The sequence below is a fragment of the Coturnix japonica genome, chromosome 1, assembly GCF_054131305.1.
Source record: "Coturnix japonica strain WE chromosome 1, WE-NBRP24, whole genome shotgun sequence".
Taxonomy (NCBI): Eukaryota; Metazoa; Chordata; class Aves; order Galliformes; family Phasianidae; genus Coturnix; species Coturnix japonica.
In genome coordinates this window covers 79,711,208-79,736,489 of record NC_140663.1, presented here as the reverse complement: position 1 = coordinate 79,736,489, position 25,282 = coordinate 79,711,208, and the positions used below count along the sequence as shown (strand labels likewise).

General features: G+C 44.1%; 1 long non-coding RNA gene across 1 annotated transcript in view; it reads right to left on the bottom strand.

Moving 5' to 3' along the window:
• Positions 1–1,606: 1,606 nt before the first annotated feature.
• The window catches only part of LOC107321121 (uncharacterized), a 382,609-nt gene continuing 358,933 nt past the window's right edge, over positions 1,607–25,282 (bottom strand). Inside the window, exon 8 of the long non-coding RNA XR_014945662.1 lies at positions 1,607–17,616. This is a non-coding gene — a long non-coding RNA (uncharacterized LOC107321121). The remainder of the gene's footprint in view (positions 17,617–25,282) is intronic.

Here is a 25,282-nt window from a genome sequence, read left to right as displayed (position 1 = left end):
TCCAAAAAGGTGACAGAAATCTCTGGACACTATGTACATCTATACATGGATACCCCGTGCAGTTCTGACTGAGACTGACTATTGGTCTCATCAGAGACAAAGGTAGGTACCCTGTGCAAGGCTGGAGATGGGAAGTAACTTTTTTCACTCCACACACCAGAGGCACAGCCAACACAATGTTTTCCAGATGCTCTTATTTTTAATTGAAGAACTAAATGCCAGGAGAAAAATAAAGCTCCTATTAATAATGTGTTGGGTATAATCTTTCCTTCAAGCTACAGTGGTACCAGCCTGTGCACTATGTTTTATACAAGACATAACATTTTCTCATAATGTTATTAGGTATCAAGGACAAGGAAATGGCTTCTTGTTCACAGTGTAGCTCACTGATTGGTTAAATGCTCATACAGGGGTCAAAGTCTGATCTTATTTATGCCACTGTAAACTGCAAGATTTGCTACATTCCCCATCGAGGAATATCACTTTAATGCTAATATTTGTTACCATTAAGCTATTTGTATTATTGACTTCAGACTCCTGGAAATGGTCTGGAAATTAGAGCCTTACCTTCTGCCTTTTTATCTGGTTATCTGAAAGATCAGTAGCACACTTGAGTTTGTGCTTTGAATTCTGGCATCTTTCTTAGACCCGTTCTTTATTAGTGGAAAAAAATCTAAATGGCAGAGCATACATCCTCCAAGCATTTCACTACACCCACACAGTTCTTTTTCTTTAAAACCGTGGCTCATTCCGAACTGGAAAGGCAGCAGTCTAGCTAGAAGACAGGTTATGTTCAAGAGAGAAAGGAAGGAGGTGGCTGAATCATAGCAATTTAACTCTGGCTGGGTGGATGTAAATCCAGCCTCTGGTTGCTGCTATCACAAGCTTAGTATGATTTCAGATACAGGGAACAGCATATTGTTCTAGGTAATGAAGGCTAGAGGTCAGAGCAGGCTATTCATTTGCCTTTATTGCTTGCACTCTAACAGGTGCAATATTCATTGCCTCTGCTATGAGAAGTGATCTCTGGCATTACTAATGAAATATCAAATCATATTTTATTTACTTCCTTTCTTCAGCACCTGCCAATAACCACACTGATAAACCCCAAACTGATCATTTAGGGGTTTCTAAGAATGCTCTCGAGTAAACGCCAGTCATTGGTAAAGAACATAAGTTGCTGGAAGTAAAAGGCTCCTTTGGGTTTTTTCTTAAAACAAATGCTACAACACAATCAATTTGTCCAGCAACCATCCTCACCCTTTCTGCATGTTAAGGCTGCTTCTTCTAGAAGAAGCTAGATGTATTTATTTTCCCTGAGAATACCCTTGTTATACTCAATATTCACAAAGGGCAGAAAAGACACACATCTGAGTGTGTCCTATTAACATGCTTCACTGTCCTGCATGCTCAAGTCATGAAGGATGGCTCTGGCCACAGATCAGTTGTCATTGTTCTCCCAGGAGCGGATACTTATACATGCAGACAGGAGGATGGTTCTTATTTGTTTTTAAACTGATTTACCTCAGAACCAGTTAAGCTTCTGAGGAACATCAGTATTTGACCAGGGTATACATTGGAGCAAAAACCTTCCAACTCAGTGAGCTCCATTTCCAAAACTTCATTTCCTTTATACTACCATGTAAAGGAGTCTCCTCCAGACTCATCCTCTCATCCTCCTTCCTTCCTTTTTTTCCCTTCCTTCAATATTTTGTTTTTCTGCTTTTTATATGGAGAGGTTTTTAAGGAAGGAGGTGTTTTGATCTCAGAGGGTTGATTGGAAGGCTGATATTGCTGTCTTAGGGCCAGTGTTGTTGGTCACTCCTGGGGAGAACTAGGTTGATATTGCCCACGGATGGGAGGGAACTCGTCACGATTCATCTCCAGTAGTTCAATGGTGAGTGTCTTCTCCACACATGGATGGACCAACTGGAAGCAGGGAACAGGATGGAAGGTTACTCAGAGCTCTCGGATAGGATATGTTGCTGCCTTTCCCATCTTTTAGCCCCTGAATGTAAATTTTCCAACAGAACAATGACAAGAGCAGGGTGGTGTTGGGGAGCTCATTTCATTTGTAGATAGTGGATGTGAGAAAGGCAATGTTTTCTCCAAGGGAGTTAGCAATCTGTCTGTTACTTACTGGTCTCACTTTGATTACAATTAATTAATCACTAGCACATGTCAGAAATGTGCCAAGTACTCTCTGATCAGAGAAGCTCTCAGTCAAAGGACAAACGTGTACAGATAGGAAAGGAAAGCCAGACAACATTTTGTCCTTTGTGGAGTAACTGCTGCAAAAGCATAGTAGTTTGATCTTGTGGGGAGTGATTTTTTAAGATGACAATGGAGAATGTCCACTGGGGTTAGAAAAGGAAATTTCATTAAGTTGTTCCACCTCCCAGCTTTTTCTTCAATACGTTTTGCTTTCCCAGTCTATTCCAATACAGCTTCTGACCAGAACTATTGTGGTAGGTAAGAGAGAAGCAACAACTTTCCTTCGAGGTGCAAAGAGGATAATTAAAGTCAGTTACACTTCAAAATGTCTCAAGTTTTTGAATCAAGTGCCAGTTTCATAGTGGATTTAGACCTGTCTCAGACATCTTTGTCCTGAAAGCTTGCAGAAGATGGGAGATGCTGACACTTATATTCACCTGGTCTTTCAGTTTCTCTGTCCTGGAAAAAGCCTAAGAGGCTTTGATGCAGACACCTAAGAAAGCGGGATAAAAACTTTGGTTAGCAACTGGCTCCATTGTGACTGGCTGGAAAGAAATGATCTGAGGCTTGTCTACAACTTCTGCTTAGAAGGTGTATGCTCTCTTCTTTGAGAGGAAAGCATTAGCCCAATATTGTATCATTTTTAAAATTAATCCTACGAGGGCTTTAAAGATTTATGTAGATTATCTGTACATACTTTTGGGTGCAGAATTTCATAATCACTGACCCAAACTGTCTTCAAAATCCCTGTGCTATTCCTCAGCCTTACAGAGACATTTCATCAGCTCTGATTTGTCCTCTGGTTGGCATACCACTGGTTCACTTTGCATGAGATTTAACTACAGTGGAGCCTTAAGTACTTACGTCTAAGTCCAGGTTCATAACCATTAGCCACAGGCTCTGAGCACTTGTCCTTTAAAGTTGTTTGCAGAAGCAAAGCTCCTCACAAATTCCACGGGATTCTTGATTCTGCACATGGAAGCTCTTGGAAGGAATGTGCTTGGAAAACATCTTGGTGTGCTTATGGGAGAGAAAACAAATGTTAACAATATGATATGTAGCAAACAGAAATTTCTATGAAGATATGATCACTAGAACCCATTCTGTGGTAATTTAAGACAGCCTTCTTCCAGTGAAATTATTCTACAACAGACAACTAAATAATGTTCAGGATTTGGGTCCCAGCAAGTTGCTGAATTAGTATTTTCAAGGAGAAACATAATAAGAAACAGTAATGTAAATGTCAAAATGTTACTTACTGTGGCAGCTTCTGTTCATGTGTGCTCAGACATATCCAAGCCAAGGTTCCTCTTTGTAGGGACCTCAGGGCCTGCTTATATTTTATTAATTGACTGCAGTTGACCTGTTAACTTACAATGACAATCAACATCAGTGACTACAATGTGCTTCCTCCCCTTTGAGAGCTGTCTTGCCTAAAGCTCAATAAATTGAACTGGTGACTTATAATGACCTTAATTTCTCCAGATTAGAAGTTTCGTGTCCTACATGTCCCACAGACGGAAAATGAAATAGACTGATAAATTATTAGAGTGATGACCTTTTTGTGACAGAAATATCAAATCCAAAGCATTTTATTTATTTATTTATTTAACTTTCAATAATCAGAAGACCAGAATGAATTTAAAATCTCAGCTTAAAAGGAACTGATGTGTTTTGATGTGTTGGAAACCAGACTGAACAAAAACACTGACCTTCTGGTGATCTCAGAAGGAAAGGACAGAGATTAAATTTGTTTCTCTTCTAGTTGGTTACATACAACTCTATTCTTATAGGCCTGAGTATACTGAACACCTACAGCCTAGAATCATGAGTATGTGGAACCAGCCCTGTCAGTCGTTCAACCTGGTAGATATACCTCTATTATTTTGCACTGCAGTTCTCCAGAGACCACATTCTGTTGCCTCAAAGGGCTGCTTGTTGTATGGGAGAGATCATGAAAATCAATATTACATGTATAGTTCAATACTTTCTTTAATACTAAAGACTCCATTACAGAGTTACAGAGGGTGTCTTTCTGAGGAAGGAAAAGAAACTCATAATGCTTTTATTTCACTTTTCCTCAGGAGAGTCAGTTTGGTGGGAACAGATGCTAAAATTGTTAATCCACCAACTGGCTGCTCCTATGACTTCACAGAGACCTGTTATTATTCATACGCAATGTGCTCTTGCTTTCTTTCCTCATGCTCTGGGTTATGCACATCTGACATAAGAGCTGCAGCTGCTTTATACTGCTTGCTTTTTATTCTGAGGCCTCAATTCTAATTACTGAAGAAGAAAAGAGATCTCTGCCACATATGCTAGAGAGGGTGTAAGGCTGCAGTCCTACACCAGCTTCACTGAGGTTATACAAAAGCTGAGTTACTCTTCATTCAGGCTCCCTGTGCACCAGTTAAGAGCAGGATGCTCTCACGTTGGACAGACTATTTTGTTGCATGTCAAATCAGCACAACCCTTTATTTCTGTTCTCGAGCCTTTCAACTGTATAGCAATGGCTGGACACACCAGTTTTCTCTTTGCCTGTCTTGAGTGGACCTGAGATGTTCATCTTTTCAGCAGCTTGAGAGACAAAGAGCAATGGCCAAGGTGAAGTGCTGTGGAGGTATGATGGTGCTTCTTCCTTGGGCATCATCAAATATGCTCAGCCATGGTTCTGTCAGGATGTGGGAGGCAGACAAGGCATTGGTGTGCCAGCTGCTCCAGAGGAGTGGCAAGGAAAGACCTTCATATCACCAAGTGGAGGTGGCAGCACCTTACATTAGCAGCATAGCCTGGCATGAGGATTTTGGTACTTTTGGCTAGTACCTCTAGGAGATTCCAGAAGTAGCCTCAGTTTGAGCATAGCTACAGATCCATACAGTGCAGAAATGAGGAAAACTGATATCTGTAGAACCGTTTCTGTCCTGGCCCTTACACTGGTCATTACTTCTCTGCCTTGGTGTGATTGACAGAGGAGATCAGGAATGCATAGCTTGTCCCTGTAGTGTAACATTGACCACTTGAAGGGCTGAATCGTCAGAGGATGTCTGCTGTTTCCTCCACAGCACACTGCAGGGGCCACTGCTTGCCATGCACAAGGGGTGGGATGCATCAGTGCTCTGTTCTACATGGGTGCTCTACACCTGTGTGTTGCCATTTGCTGTCTCTTCCTCCTGTCCACAGGGAACAGCTTCACAGTCTGTCGCAAGTGTGACCAAGGGAAAAGCAGATGAAACACTAAAAAGATTTCTGATTTCTTGAAAAAGAGGTGGGTTTTAAAAATGTTAAGCCATTAAACATTCAACCCTACACGTTCAGAGCAGGGTTCACCTATTAACAATTTAAGATCCCCCTGCAAGGCATACATACCTCTGCTTCCTCCTTGCTTCTCAAGTAAGGAAACTGCAGCCTAAGCAGCATGGCTAAGTTTCAAGCCAGGTGAGTATCAGGGAGGGAATTAGAATTCATACTCCTTAACTACCAAAATGGGTACTTGCTCTTCAATGCAACAATACCTCCAAGGTCTTGTGTTGAAGACTGAACAAAGCTAATGCAAATTTAATAATGTGTGTATATATTTTATGTTTCCACTATAAGGACATGGACTCCTTAGGCTATACTATTTTGACACAGTTGAGAGCAACACAGATGTGAAGCAAAGAAATGGCCACGTTGTAAAATCTGCAACAGGAGAGTTTTGCCCTCACTGTGAGCATGATTCCTTTTCTGGTTTTAATAGGGGAGTGTGAGTTTTTCTAAGCTACCTGGATCCCAGTTTGTTGAGCTAAGCAAATGTTGATTTTTTTGTGCCAAGCAGTTTTGCTCCAATTTTTACATAAGAAGTCCTCACTCTTGAAAAATTACTTTTCTTGTATGGAATATGCCAGTCCTTCTTGCCTCTTCTTGTACATATGTAGAGGATCACGGAACCATAGAATCATTAAGGTTGAGAAAGACATCTAAGATCATCTAGTCCAACCATCAGTCCACCACCACCATGTGCCCACCATCACATGCTTACACTGAGCTGCTTTTTCCTGTCCTGACTGGGGCATAAAGAGGTACTTATTCCTATTTTCACAGATTAACGTAGCAGGAGAATACTTTTTGTAAGTGCACGTGTTTATTTCTTCTGACATGCAAGGAGGGCTTTAGACACCTGAGTGTGTGCGTATGTCTAAAGAGAATGAATGTCCTGTGCTTTCTGTTATGTGGCATGTCAGCTCTGCTGCACAGCTGCCTCTGCAGAGTGGCACAGCAAAACAGCAATGTGTGGGTGAGATACCCATGCACTATAAAAAGAAGGGAGTCTCCTTTAAGTGCAGAATAAGAGTTTCCAAATACATTTTTCTGAGGGAAAAAAACAACCAACCAAACCCCCTCCGGGCTGGCACTGCCCGTCCGTGGATAGCTGTACGTGTAAGTGCACGTAGCTCTAGGTGAAGTGGCAGAAGGTAGAGGACGGCTTTCCAGTCCGCAGCGCTCGGTGATGCCCGGCAGCGGATGATGTGCTGGGGGAAAAGCAGCCCAGGCCGGGCTGCCCCGCGCCATCTCGTGGGGAGAGGAGGTAAATTCCGGCTCCTCGCTCCTCGCCTGCCGGCATCGCAGCTGCCGAGGTAGAAGAGCTCTCCACGGATTCGGGACGGAGCAGGAAAAGACGAATAGGTGCCGGGCGTCCATCCAGCCTCTCTGCGGAGGCAATCAGACCGTGCTATCATCGGGAGACCTATGCAGAAGTAATGAACCGGGTTTTATTTATTCCTCTGCTTTGAGCAAAGCGCCCTGCCGGCGTGAAGATGAAGCCAGGTTGTAATGCGTGCCCTCGCTCCGTCTGCTGTGACACGTTACTTCCGTAAACCGTTCCATTGCGTTTTGTCTCTGCCCTACTGAGTCAGCTTGGCTTCCAGGGCCTGCTTCGTAAAGCCACTCAGTCGGGTTGTCTGGAGCAGCCACAGGGAACTGACATGCATCCCGCTGAGGTTATTCGTGCTTACTGAAGCCCAGTTCCTTACTTTTATCTCTTGTTTTTAAATCCCATAAGGATGCTCTATGCTAAATACCGTGAGTTCAGTTTTGATGCCTAAAATAGAGCCCCGCCCCCCCCCCACCTTTGCAATTTGATGCGTGCTCTTATAATAAATTCATTGAGACGTTGTTCCGAAAGGCAGTGCTTTCACGGGAACAGCACTCAATCGCACGTAACAAAGGTCTATATTAAGATCCATAGATTGAATCTAGATAAAATGCAGCCTCCACTGCTGCTGACAGCAGGAAGATCCCCCAGTGCTGCTGTGCTGAGACACCCACTGCAGAGGGATCTGCCACCCAACTGCATTGCCTGGAGTGCAGCTGCAAGGAGGGATGTTGCTGCTGCAAAGGTAGGAGGGAGGGAATGAGAGGAGACCTTCCTGCTTTCAGGGTTGTATGGAAAAGGGGGAAAAAAAAAAAACAAAACCACAGCTGAATAGTATTGCCTTGGTCATGATGTTGGAGATCTGGGCTGGCTTTGGCCACTTGCCATCTGTAGTGCAGTAGGAATCAGGGATGCTGGTCTCTGAAGTTTGGGCACTGTCAAACCAGCCCCACAATGTGCATCACACTATCTCCCCTGTACTCATGAGCACGAGGTTGGACAGCACCTCAAGGCTGACTCCTTCCAGAGCAAGTTGTCATCTGGCCTGCCAAAATTTGGTGCTGCCTGGAGCCATTGTCCGGAGAAGTCAAAACCCTGACAAGCTCAGTAGTAGACCTGCTTGGGCCCAGGAGGAGCCTTCCTTGCACAAAACACTGACAAAAGCCATCAGAGTTGGTCTTACAGGGGCAAAATCAGTTTTGTTGGTGTTGCTAAGGTCCTCCTAAGACACGTGGCGTTCCCGTGCCATGGATGGGCCATCCTTCTGTAGCGGGTCTGACACTCTAGCTGGCAATGGATGTACCGTTATCCCACCACTACCCCCATAACTGACAAGCTGGTTACAGTTGAAAAGAGACTTGATTAAGTGTACCTAACCCACCCTGACCCAGATAATTGCAAATACTAGTGGTTTCCTCAGCACAGTATTTGATTCTTGAGTCAGGTACTTCTGGCAATTACATGGCAATTGTATGATGTAAATATATGACTGTAAATATTAGTCTTTCAGGCAATGTTTTCTCATCCATTTTACTGTTTCTGAGGGGGTGGAATTTAGAAACAACCTTATTCCCTCCCCGATACTCACCTAGCTGTATTTGCAGCTCTGTTGTTCTGCAGCATTTCACAGGTTTGAAGCAATATTAGACCATTTAGATCAGCAATCTATACTGTGTGGGAATCTCCCTGTGAACTGGTTCCTTCCCAGTCTGTTTTTTGTCAGTGGATTTCCACAATCCCAGAGGATATCAGCCCTGGCTAAGTGTCTCTATGTTCAGAAAATATCCAAGTGAGTTTCTGGAAAGCCTGTGATAGATGCACAGTTCCCCCATGCACAGTAGACCTGACCCTATTGCTTGCTTCTGATGTCACAGTATATATAAAGAAAATCAAATCATGCAAAGTACTGCAAACAAAAACAAACTACAGTCTCCAGTTACACAAATTCCTTAAGCACCTGCATAATTCAAAAGGCATGTGTCATCTCACTGGCTGCTGTGTGTTTGCCTGCATTTCAGTTCATTTTCCTCCACCGTGTTTTTCTGGAAGCTAAGCATCCCACTAAGTATCTGACAGAGTGATTTTCTGCTACGGTGAGGCTCCTGTTGTATGGACCACCCAGGCTTTAAATGCATCACTTGCTTTGCTGCTGTCTTCAAGAGAATAGCACCTCTGAAGGACTAACATCTTTTTTGGAAGACAGACTGCATGTTGGAATTATTCACACTGGAGTTCCTGTAAAAAAACAAGCTCATTTTCCCTCCTGTCTTTGTTGGGAATTGCAATGCTTTGGAGCTCTGTGTGACACATGTTACTGCTGTCACCTGTCAGGGATGCCCTGGGTCTTGCTGTTGGTGAGCAGGGGCTGGTGTGGGGCTCTGTGGCTGCAGCAGGGATGTCCTCCTTCCTCTTGTCCTCGGGGACAGCTTTCCTAAAGCACAACCAACAATGAGCAGCAAGCAGGCTCATCTCCTTTGGGACCTCCAGTCCATGCACATGCTGCCTGGTGCTCAGGAAGCTTCCAAAAGCATTTCCTTCAAACCAGCAGAAATTAAGCTGAATACGTTCCTTCACTTTCTCTGACTCTTTCCAAAACTTCACTATACAAGAAGGTTACAGGCAGCATAGCACTGCTTCTCAGACACAAAAAGACAGATGCGCAGCCACAGCTACAGAGCCAAAAATAAGAACACCTGTAGGCAATGTAGGTGTCTCATTGCAGGACAGCAGCAAAGCACTTGCTTGGCACCTGCTGGTGGAGGTGCCCTCTGAGCAGTCCCCAGGGAGGACAGCTTCACAGGCAGGGCAGAGTGGAGCCAAGCTGTCTGCATGTTGTGAGTGAGTGCATTTCTGGCTCTGCTTGAACATCAACATGCTGCTGCAGTCTTGGCCCAGCCAGGAAAGCTGAGCCTCTTCGCATCTCCGAGGAAAGGATAGCAAGAAAAAGAAGTTCATGGCTCCAGTTGGTTAGAGGTGTAGGTATGAGTTGTTCACATTACAAGGTATTGATAGCGGGGAACTGCAGTGCAGGTCTGTATGAGGAGAGCCCATCAGCTGCCCCATGTCAGAGCCATGAGCACACTGGGTGTTTTTGGGAAAGCAGATTGAAGAAAGGGACTGCAGCCCAGGATCAGAATGTCCCCTCTGCAGCCCACAGGCACCATGCAGGGCACATATCCATGTGCAGCCACAGAGGAGCTTGTAGTGTGGTGGTGGATGGGGCCTGGAGGAGGCCAATGCCCATGGAGAGCCCCCACAGCACCGCCATCCCAGCAAAGCAGACCAAGCCATCCAAAAGCAAGATTTGCTTTTTCCAAAGTGCTCTGGGGAATGGGGACACCACTAGGACCCCTCCCATCCCCAAGGTGCAGCACCATGCCAGCCACCAGGCAGCCCTACCAAGGCTCACAAACTCTGTCACCAAGTTTGTGTTGAAGGGCTTGAATACAGTGTCTGTTTTCACTGTGCAGAGGCATTTGTTCAGTAAGGAAGGCCTGGTGGAAGTTTCATTTTTAGGACTCTCATTGCTGTTTTTTATGAGTGCTTGTAACACTCACTGAAAAGCCGTCTCTGGGGTTTATGTAAAAACCAGGCACTCCCTGTTGAAGATTCTTAAAGAAATTTCATGTTTTTAAGCACAGGGCCTGCTTTCACCTGCGCAAAATTGACATTGCTACTGTTTCTACCAAGCTGCTGGGATACCATGCTAAGACATCAGCCTGATAAACTCAGGGGGTGATCCTAATTATGCTGGCACAAAGATAATTCAATTCAGATTGCTATAACAACAAACAGTGTCCGTACTCACTGTAATCGCGTTAAGGTCTCTACATGAAATAATTAGCATCTTTATATTTGGTAAATAGTGATCCGCCACAGGTCAGCTTCAATGAGGACACCGCATTGTTAGAAGATGGGGCCTTTTGAAGCTTTTGTGGAACAGGTATTTGGAAATAAAACTCCTCTACAAAATAGAAATGGAAGATTTCATTACCAAGCAAGCACCCTTGCTTACCTCTTCATCGGTTTTTGTTCCTTCTTCTGAAGTAAAATAATAACTCATTTCTTCAAGCACAGGGAATCAAAAGAAACTACTTACACCAGAAGAGGCATTTGCTCCATTTCTTTCCATTCCCAAGTGACACCTGTCAGACTTCCCAAATCCAGGGATACCTTCTTGCAGGCCCACATCTGACAAGACGCAGGCAGACTGTTTAATTATCAACCATCTCTGTGGCCCCTGGGCCTGAGGCAGACCTACCCATTATCCAAGACTGAGTAGTTCAGAAAAGCAGGAGTATTCTTCCAAAAGCAAGTCAACAGCTGACGTGCCATTTGACAAAGTTATGTAGGCTTCCCAATGCTATGGGGAAATTGAAGTGGTGTCTGCTTTTTATTCAGAGGCAATTGATGCTTTCCAGGGAAAAATATCCCCTCTTCATAATTGTAGGACTTTTCACCAAAAAAAAAAAAAAAAAAAAAAAAAAAAGACATTGCCTTTGACATTTTCTGTATGTTGTAGCAGTGCCAGAAAATCAGTATCCCTGTAGGTTTGATCTAGAATTGAGATACCATCTGAAACAGTTTTACCTTGTGTTTTTGATACACAGAAAATGCTGGCTAATGAATTTAATAAGGTGTCATCAATTAAATTGCTTGAAATTCTCTAGAATATCTCACATAAACCTACGTTTAGGCCTACTAGACACAACAATGACATTTCAGCCTTTTTCTTGTCAGCCTGCTGTGTATACCTGCTCCAGTGCAACAAGGTGGGGTCTGATCCATCAAGTTGAAGCAACAGCTCACACAGCTCACACAGTTGTAGGGAATGTTATACCTTAACATCAGCAACCTGTACATCAGCCCGTCAGGGTCCAGAGAGTGCAAAGCTCACTAGAGTGCAAAAGCAAAAGCATTATATGAGGGCTGCTCCAAAAGCAATGCCTCCTATTTTATTATATTGGACCACAACGTCAGAGGTGGATGTAGGTTGTGTGTCAGTAGAGATGGAGCCTTGCAGCTAGTATTCCTTACTTCTTGTTGCTGTGTGACAGATGGCAGCGGAGGGACAGTCTGACAAAATGGTATCTGGTGTGGAAGTGTGTATGAAGAAAAGGATGAACATTTTCTCTGTCAAACAGTGTTATTCTGCTCTTAGTTGTAGGTTTCATGGAAGTAAATGTGAGGCATTACTTTTGGAGCAACCTACATACATTTGTCTACATGATGGAGGAAACTCTTTACTTTGAGAAGGTGAAGCACCTGAGCAAGGGGGAACCCTGAGATCCAGCACCCCTGGGCAGGCAGCTGCTCCAGAAGCCATCCCAAAGCAGCAGCAGGAGCCCTGGGAAGGGTTGGCACCATCCAGCTCTCCTAGGGGAGAAAACAGCTGAAGGGTTCATTACCATGATCCAGGTTAGAACTTGCTCAAATATCTAATAATGTTAATTATTTTTTAGCTACTTTCAGTTCAACTTGGAGACAAAAACCATATGAGGGGCCGTAGGATATCTTACACTTCTCCCAGAGATTATCTCCCCTACCAGCACTGTGCTCCTGAAGCATCTGAGTTTCTCAGGAAATTTCAAACATGTTCTTCTTACCCTTTGATCTTTGTACCCTTCTTCTTCCCTTCTTTGTTTTAATTATTATTTGTCATTTGCTTAATCATCAGCCTATTGGTAGTTTTACCCCCGATATAATACTGAACCACAAGCCATCATAAACCATGACGGCCAGGCAGAGCTTACTTCTGGCGCTGCTTTCTCCCATGGAAGAACATTAATAAACCCCACTAGAGAACTCTGCTTGCTCCATCAGCACCTGCTTAGTAAAAGCATGTTAGTTGGCCTCCGAAAGCTGTAGAGTTTTTGAACAGAGGTGAGTTCTTTGGAAAGCCTAAGTAACAGAAGCACATGAGGCATGTCTAGGTAAGATCAGCCACTGGTTCCTCAACAAAGCTAGAAGAAACTCAATTTATCCTTTCAAATACTTGCCTGTATATGATATTTTTTAGAGCAAAGTGAGGTAATATGATTTTGGCTGGTACATTTCTTTTTCTGTTCCTTTAAAACTAATTAGCCGGAAAAGCTCTGTAATTGCCCACTGCTGCCACCAGAGGTCAGAATACGGGCGTGGGTAAGGGGGAGAGCGCCGCGTTTGCTGTTCGGTTAGAATTAGGTCTCTAAACTCATCCAGACAGAAAGTTTTGCTCCACTGTGAATTAAGTGAAGCTCCAAGTCATAAGAGTGATCGGTACTTTCTCAGGTCCTGCACGCAGTGGATGTGTCGAAACGGCAGCCAGCATGTTGTGGGCCTGCTGAGGGAAGTGCAAGGCGCTGGATGGAGAGGGATCCTTGATGTATAGCCAGGTTTGGGCACCTGGGCTGCGTGGAAGGGCTGGGTTAGGGGTCAGAATGGCATTCACGCTGCCCAGGCTCATTGCTCACAGCTTTCTTCAAAAATCCTGCTCTGCATATTTGGTGATTTACATGCTTCATCTGGAGGCCTGGAGTGTGCCGGATCTGAAAAGCAGATGTTATGGAAGAGATGATCTCCTGGGGCTATTGATGTAAAGCTTCCTGTAGATGTTGCTCTGCAATTGTTCAACATTACAGTGAGATCTCCCTGGTGTGGTCAGGACTCCTGTTATTAACTCGTATGCTCGTGCTATCCTTTCCCCTGCCTGTTGTGCAGCGATTGGGCGTGCTCCTGTCCTACTTGTTCATGCTGTGCAGTGCCTGAGGTCACAGCTCAGAGTCACTCTTCGTGAAATGGAAAACTCTCCCAGCTCGCAGGTGACATGAGGCCAAAGCCTTCTGCTGGTACAGAATGCTGCTGTGTCACCCAAGGCATGGTAGGAAGGGATGAGGGTCCCCCAGCAGCACCCCTAGGAGAAGAGGAGCTGGGAACGTGCTGGGAAGCTGAGCTGTTCATTCTGAAAACAGCCCTGCTGGAAACCATCCTCTTCGCAAACATGCTTCTGGAAGGTTTGGTTGGACTCCAAGAGAGATGGAAACAGGTCTGGAGAGACGCTGGCCCCCAGGGCCTGCCGCACCCACTGAAGTGCAGAGCAGCCCAAGGAGGCAGGAAGGAGGGTGGCAGACGCCATTGGTATTCCCACTGAGTGCCTGCTACTCACTACCCAGCAAAATGACAAGATTTCTGCTGCTATGAAAGTCTATCAGCAGCACTACTTCAAGAAAGAATTGGGAAGAAGTCCACGGGAGGATCCCCTTCTTCTTTCAGCAGAAAAGAAAGCATCGTTCTCTCGTCCTGTAACTTCAAAACTGCCTGCAGCAGTGACTGAAGTAGTTCATCATCCTTCTCCTGCAAAAGGCAGGAATGCAAATTACACATACATGTCTCACCAGAAAACAGCAGCTTGGCTCATACTTCAGTGAGCGTGTTTTGTACCATTCATTGAAGATCTGCTTTCAGAAATGTCCAAAACTGTTCTATTATCATACTGCCCTCACTGCCCCTCTATTAAGGCTGCCCCTTTTCCAACAATAACTTTAGTAAGCATTTCAGAAAAAATGATGTCAAAATCTATTGTGGAGAGTTTTTCCTTTTGTTAAAGTTGCCTTTTGAAGAAGTTCCTTTTTGATTGCTGAAAGTTACTGGCACATATGCAACCTAAAGAGGGATTTGCCTTTTTTATGTATGTATTTTTTTCCCTTTTCATATACAGCAAGGTATTCTAAAGCAATACTGAAATACTTGATTTCATCCTCTCTTCTCCCCTCATTATGTTCCATAGGCAAGTCAAGAAAAATCAGGACAGCAAGCTTGGTTAGGCTCATTTCACAGACATCCTCTTGCTTTTCCGCTACAAGAATTCAAGAAAAACCACTACCTATCATAATCATCCACTGTTTTCCACAGCTACCATCCTTTTCCCAGCCCAGCAGTCTGTTGTCACCCCTATCCCCACACAGGATATCTATACCCACCCTTGACTCATTTTCACAACCTTCCAACCCCAGCCAGTAGGAATATGATGTGCTGCTTATGGAGGCAGCCCCACGTGTGCCACCCATGCGATGCCCAGCGTGGAGGCTGCGTGCTGATGCTCTGGGCAATGCGATGGAGCCTGCAGGAAGGCAAATCTGTGTTTCAGGCTTGTGTTTCTCCTCTCAGTTATCCTGTGCTCCCGCAGGTAGAGCTCATTCTCTGTAAAGTGAGGAGGGTCCTTTCCTGCTGGGGAAATCACGCATGAGAGCACAGGGTGGATGCCTCTGTTGTTCACCCTCCCTCATTTCAGTCTGGAGCTGTCATCTCTCCTGTAATTAGGTTAAGTAGCTGTTGCAAAGTGATATGAGATGAGATACAGGGCTGGAGCAAAGAGACACCTAAGGTCAGCTGAGGTGATTAGGCTCCAGCAGCACTGCTGAAGGAGGAATGCTTCCCGCACATTTTCACCTTTTTAGCAAATCCTTGCGGGGAATGGCTTGCCTTTAAAGACAGCAAATTCTGGTTACCAGAGAAAGAGCAAGAAAGCTGCTTTCAGCAGTTGGCAGACTCCTTCTCACTCAGATGAGAGAGCAATGTTTCCCTGCAGGTCTCTGTGCTGGAGCTCCTGCTTAATATAGCTCCCTGCCTTTAATTTTTGTGTTGGCTAACGTACCCTACTAAGGCTTCAAAACAAATTCTCCTTCTGATGCATATACATGTGTGTGTGTGTGCACATACACACATCCACCTCGGCAGCTCATTGCTTGCTCCTAGTTTGTACATATGAAGAAGAACAGCTTTGAAAGAAAGCTGTTTTTTTCTCTCTGAAAAGAAATATGTTTAAAAAGCATGTTTCAGTGAGTATTGATCTCAGGTTTTAATTGAGGAGACGATGGGGAGCTCCAAGCAGACATGCTGCCAGCGTGGCAGCCAGCAATGGTCCTGGTGCAGCTTTCCTTGGCACCAGGACGCTCTGTGGCAGCTGAAGATAGTAGCTGTGGGATGTCAGCTGTGGGGAATATGGCTCCCCAGTGATCCCATCTCCCTGGCAATTCCATGTGCAGGGGGATGAGTGCTTCACCTATCCTGTAGAAGCCCTCTCTGGGCTCTGGGATACACCTGTGTGAGGAGGTTCCCATGTCAGTAGTTCCCAGGGCATTCACACAGAGACCTGCAGCTGTCTGAAGGAGAGAGGTGCTTGCTTTGGGTGGAAATACATTTCCAAGTAGTCAGCATGGCAAAGGAGTTTCCCACCAGATGTTAATCTGAGATCTCACTCAGGTATTGGTAACTGTAGACATAGGATCTACGGTGTGGCCAGTCAATAGACCCAGCCCCAGCTTCAGTCCTGGGAGCATAGTGTCTGCTAATCCAGAACATCAGGAGCCCACAGAGGGCACAATCCTGCAGTAGAAAAGGAACACATCATAATATACATCAACACTTCCTACAGCTGAGCAATAGCACTGTACCAGGACTTTTAGGAATTTCCATGCTGGCACTTCTGCTCACCCATTTTGACCACTAAATGAGATTAAGAGTTCACTCATGAATTTCAGTGATGAATCTAACCACCTGGTTTTGAGGAGGCTGTGGTGAATTTGATTAGCAGAAGGGCAGGGTATTGGGAAAAGAGAGGCATACAGTCAATTAAATGAACTAGGAACTTACAAAAGGAAGGCTGGAATAGGTCACTTCTGCTGCTGCAGCATCACATTTAAGGCTTTACATTCAGAAGAATCAACTTCAGCTGGCACTGCTTGTGTGACCAAATCAAGCTTACCTGTTTGCCCAAACCTCCGACCTGCCTGGCCAATGACATTTTATAGTGGGCATGCAAAGGAGCTGGCAGGAGGAATGCTGAACTGTATGATGAAGAATCTTGGTGAGCGGTGGTGGTTTTACAAAGACTGACAGTGCTCAAGCTGCAATTGCAGGAAGGTGTATTCAGATATTGGGTAAAAATGTCCTGCTGGTGCAGCTGAGTGTCTAAATAGATTTATCTATTTTTTAGCTATATAAGCATGTATTTATCACTAAAGAGAGGATAGAATACGTACAACAGGCTATTCTGTGAGAAGTAAAGCACCTGCATTTTATTGGAAGCCACAGCCTGTAAATGCCTGGGTTGCTTTCATATTCGAGGCTTTTCAAAAACAGTATCTCTAAAATCTCTGAATGTCTCCGCAGTGAGCACATTGTGAGAAATCTCTGCACATTTGAAATTAAAACTCATCAGGGCAGGCAGGAAAATAAACCACAAGAAGTGGGCAATGGAAGAGAAAGGGATAGATAAAAGTGTGAAGGATGTGTCAAGTGCTGGAGCTGGTTCCACGGCAAACTCCAGTTTTTGTTATAACCATCTTACACTGAGATATTCTCACCTTGGAAGCTTCTGTTTCTCTTTGTTTGGAAATATTTCCATAGCTGTGGTGTAGTCATGAAAGTGTTTATAAATCCAAAGCTTCATGAATCTGCAGGAGCTGTACATCATTTGTCATCTGCTATTTGCTGCTCTGATAAAAATGCCAATCATCCAAAGCGGCGTTTGGTTAGATAGCCAAATTCAGACAGAAAAATACTGAAAAAGGGCTAAATCAGGACTGACAGACAAGATAATCTGCTTCCTTTGAACACATGCTTTTCCTTAAGAGAGGCCATGGTGACTTCATGTCTGGGCATTATAGATCTCAGTGGTATGGGTAAGAAGCCTCCCTTCACTTAATGCAGCTTTGCAGTCTGGTGCCGATGCCTTGGCTTGCTGCTGCTTCTGCCTCTCCCTCTTGAAGTGCACTTGGGAACAGTGGAATGTACTGCAGAGAGAAAAAAGTGTAATACAACACATGTGCATTTCCCACCATTTCTCAGTATCATCTTTGAACTTCATCTGAATTATCTTTTGTTAACTCTTGCCTGCACTCCACAAAGCACTCAGATGGTCACCAGTATTCCTGAGCTATTACTTTGTTGTAGTGCTGTAAAAGAGCACTCTTGAGATTGTTTGTATGAGGTACAATGAAATATATGTGGTATTTCTTGAAAAATAACTTTTCAGAGTTTCTTCATAATTAGAAGCAAAATGATCCACCTGTCACTGTCCATAAAACCTGTTTGCCATTTTTGGGTGTTCAGATCATAGCTTCATAGGATCACGGAATCACTTGGGATGGCAGGGACCTCAAAGCACACCCAGTTTCAACCCACTGTACCTGCTTCTGCTCAGGGCCCCATCCAACCTGGCCTTGAATGCCTCCAGGGATGGGGCATCCACAGCTTCCCTAGGCAGCCTGTGCCAGGGCCTCTGTGGTAGCCAAAACATTAGATACACAGCAATCTAAGCTGTGTGGGTGTAGGAATTAAGATGACCTTGTCCCTGCCTCACCCAGGTTACAAAGTCATTCCTAGCTCTCTCACTGATCTTTAAAAACCCTGAAGGTGAGATATCGTGGCTTTTTCAGACAAACTTCTCAAATGCTTTGTTACTGCTACAGCTCCTTCAGCAGTCAAGAGGAGGGGGGTGACATGCTCTCCTTGTGCTGCTACTGCTATCGATAGAGATGGAGAGGGCTGGTCTCAGCTGCCTGACAGTCACTGTCTCAGCTTCCCAGAAGGAAGGGGAGAGAATAGGAAGAAAAAGAGTGAAGGAACTTGTGGGTTGAGATAAAGACAGGTAGATCACTCACTATTGCCTGGAAATACTGTTCTGGGCAAAATAGTGAACTTGGGGAATTATCATAATTTATTGCCAATTATCATAAACATTTAATTGCTTAATTAGAGCAACAAGGAAGAAAAACATTTAAACACTAAAGAGAAACACCTTTCTCCACACTTCCCTGGCTCAGCTCTTCTCCCAAACACCTCTTCTCTCTTCCTCATCTCCCCAGGTTATTACTGCAGGTTACATGTTTTTGGTGTGGTGACACAGAGGGTTGGGGTCAGGGTGCAATGGTTTCTTTCTGCTACTACTTGTTTCTCAGCCTTTTCCTTTGCTGCTCTTTCCTTCTCACTCTTTTCCTGTGCTCCAGCATGGAGGCTTCAGTCTGTCTGGGTGAGAACCTGTTCTGATATGGCTTTTCCATGTGCCACGCACCCTCTTGGGATGTTACCAGCTCTTGGTGTCACAGAGTCCATCCTAGTGTCTTGGTTCTTAACATCTGTCTTAACTTGTGAATTCCCACCCTTCCTTGGGTGGCTGGGGAGGGGGGAGATGGGGAAGACTGGGTTGTTTTTCTTCTTTTGACTGAGGGCAACCAATGCTAAAGTATCAACATTTCTTTACAAAAAATACCAGCTTTCTTGAAAAAATCCTGATCCATTTTCCAACCAAGCACTTTTTCTGGATGAATCTCCATATCAAGAAGGAAAGGCTGTTAATTTACCTCTACCACTGAAGGACAGGGGAGATGAGGACTATCACAAAGTGAGAAGAATGTCTCTTCAATCTCAGGATCTGCCTACAAGAAATACTGATGGCAGCAGTCATTTTGTTAAGGTTCCTCAGGGAGATGGAATGATTTTGATTTGTATTTCTTTGCTGGAAGGGTGAAGAACAGTCCTTACCCTGTGAGAGTGCACTTTCCTTATAACGCATTCCACACAAGTCTTTTTTTGCCGGTTTTGAAGACACTTATTCTGGTCTTCAGCTAGTGTAAATGGGTGGAGGTCCATTGCAGCCAACACATCTCTATGAAAAGTTGTATTTTGGATATATGTGTAAAGAGCAGGAATAACACTGTGATAAAATTGTTTCAGTGGTTCTGATTCTCTACTAAATCCACTTGGATTTTGTTTGACATAACTACTGTGATTTTGCTAGGGTTGATGGGGGACCTCAGAGTTGAGTATCTTGTACTGGCAGGCAGAAATAGTAGTACACTGCACTCATTGTAACAGTGGTTGTAGGAAATACACACCCCTACAGCTTTCAGCCTCAAAGGTAAAAAAAAATTCTCTTGGGAAAGCAATCGAACATGAGGAAAGTATGATATTTGTAAGCCTATAATTACGTTTTTACACTGTCCTATTTCCCTAGGGTTGAATTCACATTTATTGGATTACCAAAGTAATCCTCAGCAAAGTCACACTGTTACATGATTTATTCCAGGTGGCCAAGGATACTTCCAGCAAAGGAAATTGTCTGATCATGTGCTTTCCTTCAATCCATGGGAATTTTAGGAGACTCTGAAGTCAAAGTACCAACTTTTCAACTTCCTTCTACTTGAATGTACCCTCACTGTGACAGAGTAAGCGGACTGCAAGAAATCTGCCATTTTGTGAAGGAAAATATCCAGTGTCAGAAGTCTGACATTGTGTTCTTTGTGGTTCAAAAAGTCTTCACAGCGTTGTAGGAAGTACGAGATCAGTATTCTTCTCATTTAGTTCTTAAAGCACTTGTGTGAGTTGGTCTCAGCTTCTGGTGCACTGTACATTGTTTTACTTACTTCAGATCTCCTTCTTATGTAGGTCTGTGGTTTAACCATCAGCTTGGAGAATTAAACGCAAGGAAGACATTTAAAAACTTACAAAATGTCAAATCAGTACAATATTCCAGTATTTGTGAAACAGCATCTTTATCCTGGGAGCTGGAAAGCTGAATCACTCAGCAGCACACTCATATTTAGGATGTTGTGAAGAAGTAAACCTGCAACTCTGGAGAGCATAAAACACAACTCTATTCTTACTGCCATATGTTTCTTTGAAATTTGAGCTGAGTTTCTTTGAAAATGGAGTCTTTCATGGAGTAACACGCTGATGGAGTTTAATTTCTGTATAGATCAGTGGTAGGACTGCAGCAGTGATAGTCTAAAATTGCAAGCAAGAGTAAGTTTTCGGGCTGATAGACAAGGAAGGTGTGCTCTTGTGTCTGACTGCAAGCCAATTTTTACTCCACCTGTGTTAATCTACAAAAAGATATATTTACACCGGACATACAATCTTTGTCTTTTTGTTCAAGATCTGCACGCTGGTGCTCATCAGTCTGAAGATCAGGGCCTGCATGGGTACGCTCATAGTCACACAGCAAAATTGTGTCATAGAAAATCCAGTGCATGGCTGCTTTTACTGCATCAATATGCTCATGCAGTACAGTGCAAGCACTCCCCTGACATATTTCTTCACCTCAGCTGAGCTTAGTCCCAAGAGCTCATGGTGGAAATTGTGCTGACTTAACATTAAGGGTGACTTTCAGGTGAGGAAGTTCTCTTCCTAGAGTTATTGCTTTTGTATTTCTACCTGAAAACTCAGTTTGAACTCAAACACTTTGATCTCACAGGTGTCCACTCAGATGTGATTTTATTATAAGGGCACAAAGATTGCCTTTAAGTATTTAGAGTGTTATTGTCTCTTACTCTATTATCTGACATTCTAAGTTATGAAGGGTAGCAGCAGAGGCAGATCATCTCTAGAAAGGAGGAGATAAAGAATGCTGAACACTGCCATTTAAAGACATGTTGGCCATTAGAAAGTTATTTCAGGACTGAAGTCAACAACAAGGGTGTGAGGAGAGGCAAGGCAAGGGAACCAAAGGAAGAGGTGACAAGGGATCAGTTCATGAGCAGCCATCAAAGAAAAGAAGTGGCTTTGCAGCTTGGGTTTGAGGCTATAGTGAGAGAGGCAGTGGAAGCAATGGGGTTGTGAAATGGGGCCAGGTGTCTTCAGACTACCAGAACCTCTAAGGGTGATGATGTCATGGGGATCTACCTTCCACTGAAGGCTTCGAAGTTCCAAGAGCCCACAACCTGGAGTGAAACTAGGAGTAATATAACTAGCAGTCTTTACATATAGCAGTATGCATAATCAGTTATTTGGTATTTTGGATTTAAGTATTAGTGTTGCATCATATGCCAAGATGCTGGGAAAGCACAAGCTTTCACTGATTATTCTGTCTTTAACTTGGGAAGCTGAGCCATTAAAACACCATTGGTCTGTACTGGCCCGCAGGATGAAACTCGAATCAATCAGCATTTTCCTCCAGGAGGACCTTTCAGCATTGCTTAACCTTTCTTTTCTGAATAGAGTAGTCTAAGGGATGGCAGTTGGTTTCATTTGACAGCCCAAATGACAGAGGGAGCAGTAACAAAGTGAGGAATGGTCTTCAGATGTTCTTTCTTCTTCCTTTAACCACTGCCTCTGAAACTCAAATGAAATTGAGCTGTGTATCACAGAAGTTCAAGTTTACATAAGTCCAGTGGAAATGAAATGAATGCGATAACAGGAAGACAAATTTCTATGCTGTAGTCACAAGTATGTGGAATAAAACATGTGTGGTGGTTAGAAGATGTTTTCCATTACTTCCTTTGTTCTACAAACTGCATGTGGCCAAAATTACACACATTAATTTGATTTACTTTCAAGAAGAAAGGTGTTGCATTAGCTTGCTGGGCTGAAGATCAAAATGTCCTTTCTTAGCCATTTGGTAGGCTGCTAATTGAGAACACACATAAAACATAGTTGAGGCCCACTGGGTGGATCCTGAGCCTACAAAGCAAAGCCACAAGCTGTGTGTTCTGTCACTACCCTGCTGGGGCTTTGACAAAGGCTGCTTATAGAGGATCTCTGCCATCTCATATCTTGGAGGTTTGCTAAACTGGGGGGTGGACAGAAGGGCTTTCTATTTGAAAACTGCCTTTATAGTGGCATTTTTTGGGAAGGCCTTGATACAAGAACAGTGACTGTGGAGCCGTTATCATCCTTCTGTACAAGCATTCCCTCTGCCTGAGTCCCACCCATATCTGGCTGATTCCAGCCAGTGATGGTTTTCCTGTACAGATTCCTTCCCGTCACAAAGGTGGACAAATCTTGTCTCTGTTACTGCCTGTCTGCTTGATCAGTTCACAGCTGAGGACTGATCATGCTGACTACAGCAGTCTGTCCCCTTGTCCCCTGCTGAGCAGCGAGCATGGAGGAGCTGAGGGTTAAGCTTTAGCCTGGGCCATGCCACAGGGAAGAAATTTGGCACCACTGTCGTAGCACACATGCCTCAGTCTTTTTCCCTGGTGCCTTTAGGGCTGCGTCCTGCAGGGTACTTCAAGTCCCCATGTGCACAGGCAGCGCTGGCCAGCAGAACAGAGTGTTTCTGTCATTGGAAAAGTGGCTCCAGTGCTCGATGTGGTTCAGCACACAAAATGAGATGCCTCATAGAGCCTGTAGATCGAAATAAAAAGGAAGCAGCTGAGAAAGCTGGAAGGACTTACTGTGTTTCTTTTTTTTTTAATTGATGTTATTAACTTGCCTCTTGAAGGAATCACAGCAAGGATGAGTCATCAGCAAAGGGGAATGGTGCAGTGCAGAAATGTGCCTTACCTCTCTGCCTATGACAGCACGAGGCAAGCCATGGGGACTGTCGAGAGGGGGGTGAATGAGGCCAGAGGAGCAAAGGTTGCAGGCACAAAAGGATGACAGCTGCAGTGCCTTGAGGACTCTGCCTTGCCAACAGTGTATTACAGGAGATGCTAAAAGATTGGAAGCAGTATTCAGAGATTTCCTTAGAAAGGGAGTGAAGGGCAAAGGGATGGATTTAAAGCCATCCCCAGCCCTTAGTGAAAGGCAGGGAGTGTGAATGTGGTGATGGCATCAAGAGAAGGAATGGGAGGTACCAGGCTGTGAGAACACCGTGGGGCTGCTAGTAGTGCCACAACATCCACGTAGCTGAGCACAAACATATTAAATGATGTAAGTTTTTGCAATTTTCTGCTTCATAAGAAGGAGAAAATACACAACACACTATATCAAAACTCTCCAGAGTAAGCCAACAACAAAGATTACAAGCAATAGGCACAATTTGACCTTGAAACTGCTACTATACCCTCTGGCTATCCCTTCAGTATTTCTATCCTTTCAATATCTAAAGAGACTAGATAGCCTTTAGGGGTCTTTTCCAACTCAAATGATTCTGTGATTCTATGACTGCAGCATAGTTGTGAAGGTTAGCTATAGTAGGACATGAAGATTAGCTAAAGTGGGACCTGCATCTTAGTGATACTGCAAATACATAATGTAGTGGTACATCTTATTATCTCTGAAGGGTCAACAGTAGATGCATGTCTTTGTCTTGCCACAAGGATGCCCTGCTGCATTCCTTATTGCTCATATAAATGACTGCAGTTGCATTTGAAGATGCAAACCTGGTGTCAGGTTGTAAAAAGTCAGCTGCCTTTGGAATAAAAGGAGAGTGACAGTTTGCATTACTGTCATTATTAAGGCGAGGATACAGGCAGAACTGCAGTCTGGAAGAGAAGTTAAACCCTCCCCCATTGCAGTGGTAAAATGGCCTTGAAGAAAGATAAGACAAATCTTATAAAAGGTTCCTGTAATCCAGTGCTTGTACACAACAGAAGAGGAAAACTGAGATAGATCCAGCCTCACAATGCCACGCCAGGACAACCCCACAAAGAAGTGACCTAAGAATCTCCAGATCAATTGGTGCAAAGCTGTGTGTGTAAAGTGCTCAGTGATGTAAACTAGCTTTATGTTTTGTGAGATTTTTCCTTTTGAGCCAGGAAAGTCAAAGCTGGATGAATCATGAACAAAACCTGGAAATTCCCCAAGCATAAGCAATCATCACCAGGCCAAGTCACAAACCATCTGCTTACTGTTGATGATTAACTGTCTCTGGTCAGGAAGCGCTGTCCTTCAGTCAGCAGTAGGTGTGCCTCTGATAGGCCCTTGTAGTTCTGAAACATAAAATCTCAGGCAAGTTGGAACCAAAACATCATTTATGGTTACTGCCTCAGGAGAGAACAATGATATGTATGTTACAGGTATGAGGAGGGGTGGAAGGATTTGACCACTTCAGTAAAGTAAGGGCACAGAGTGAGTACGATCACTGTCTACAACATATAGAGGTAGGAGAAAGGAAAAGATTTAAGATGTAGTACAGTGCTGGCATGAGGATAGCTGTGCCTAGACCAGGAACTGGAGATATTAAACTGTTAACTCCACTGCCATCAACTGTGAAGATTGATATCAATTTGAAATTGTGGCATTTTTATGAGAAAACACTTTATGCAATGGGACAAGTCTGGACAGTTTTGCTCACTGATGAGCAGCATGCATGCGGTAACAGCCATTGGTGCCATGACTGCAACCCACTGCCTCCTGCTGATGCACCAAGCAATGAATGTCACCTCCATCCCTACTATTTGTCCTTACCAGCCTAAGAAACATCGCTATTCACCTAAGCACAGGATCACAAGCAAAACGCTGCCTTGCTCATGAGTACCATTGGCCATTTGTGTTGGTCTTGCCTAACAGCCATGCACATGCAACAAGAGAGGATGACTAGTTATGTGTTACCTTTCCTTAGTCAGCTGGCAGGCTCAGGAGGATTCAGAAGCAGCATGTTCTCACAGGGAACATTATTTTCCTTTCCACATGCTGTTTGGACAAAAATAGAATCAACTTCTGGCCTCTGATTTTCCCCACAGCTAGCAGAGGCAGTGGTAGGCTTCATGAGGAGCTTGCTGTTTGTATGTGTAG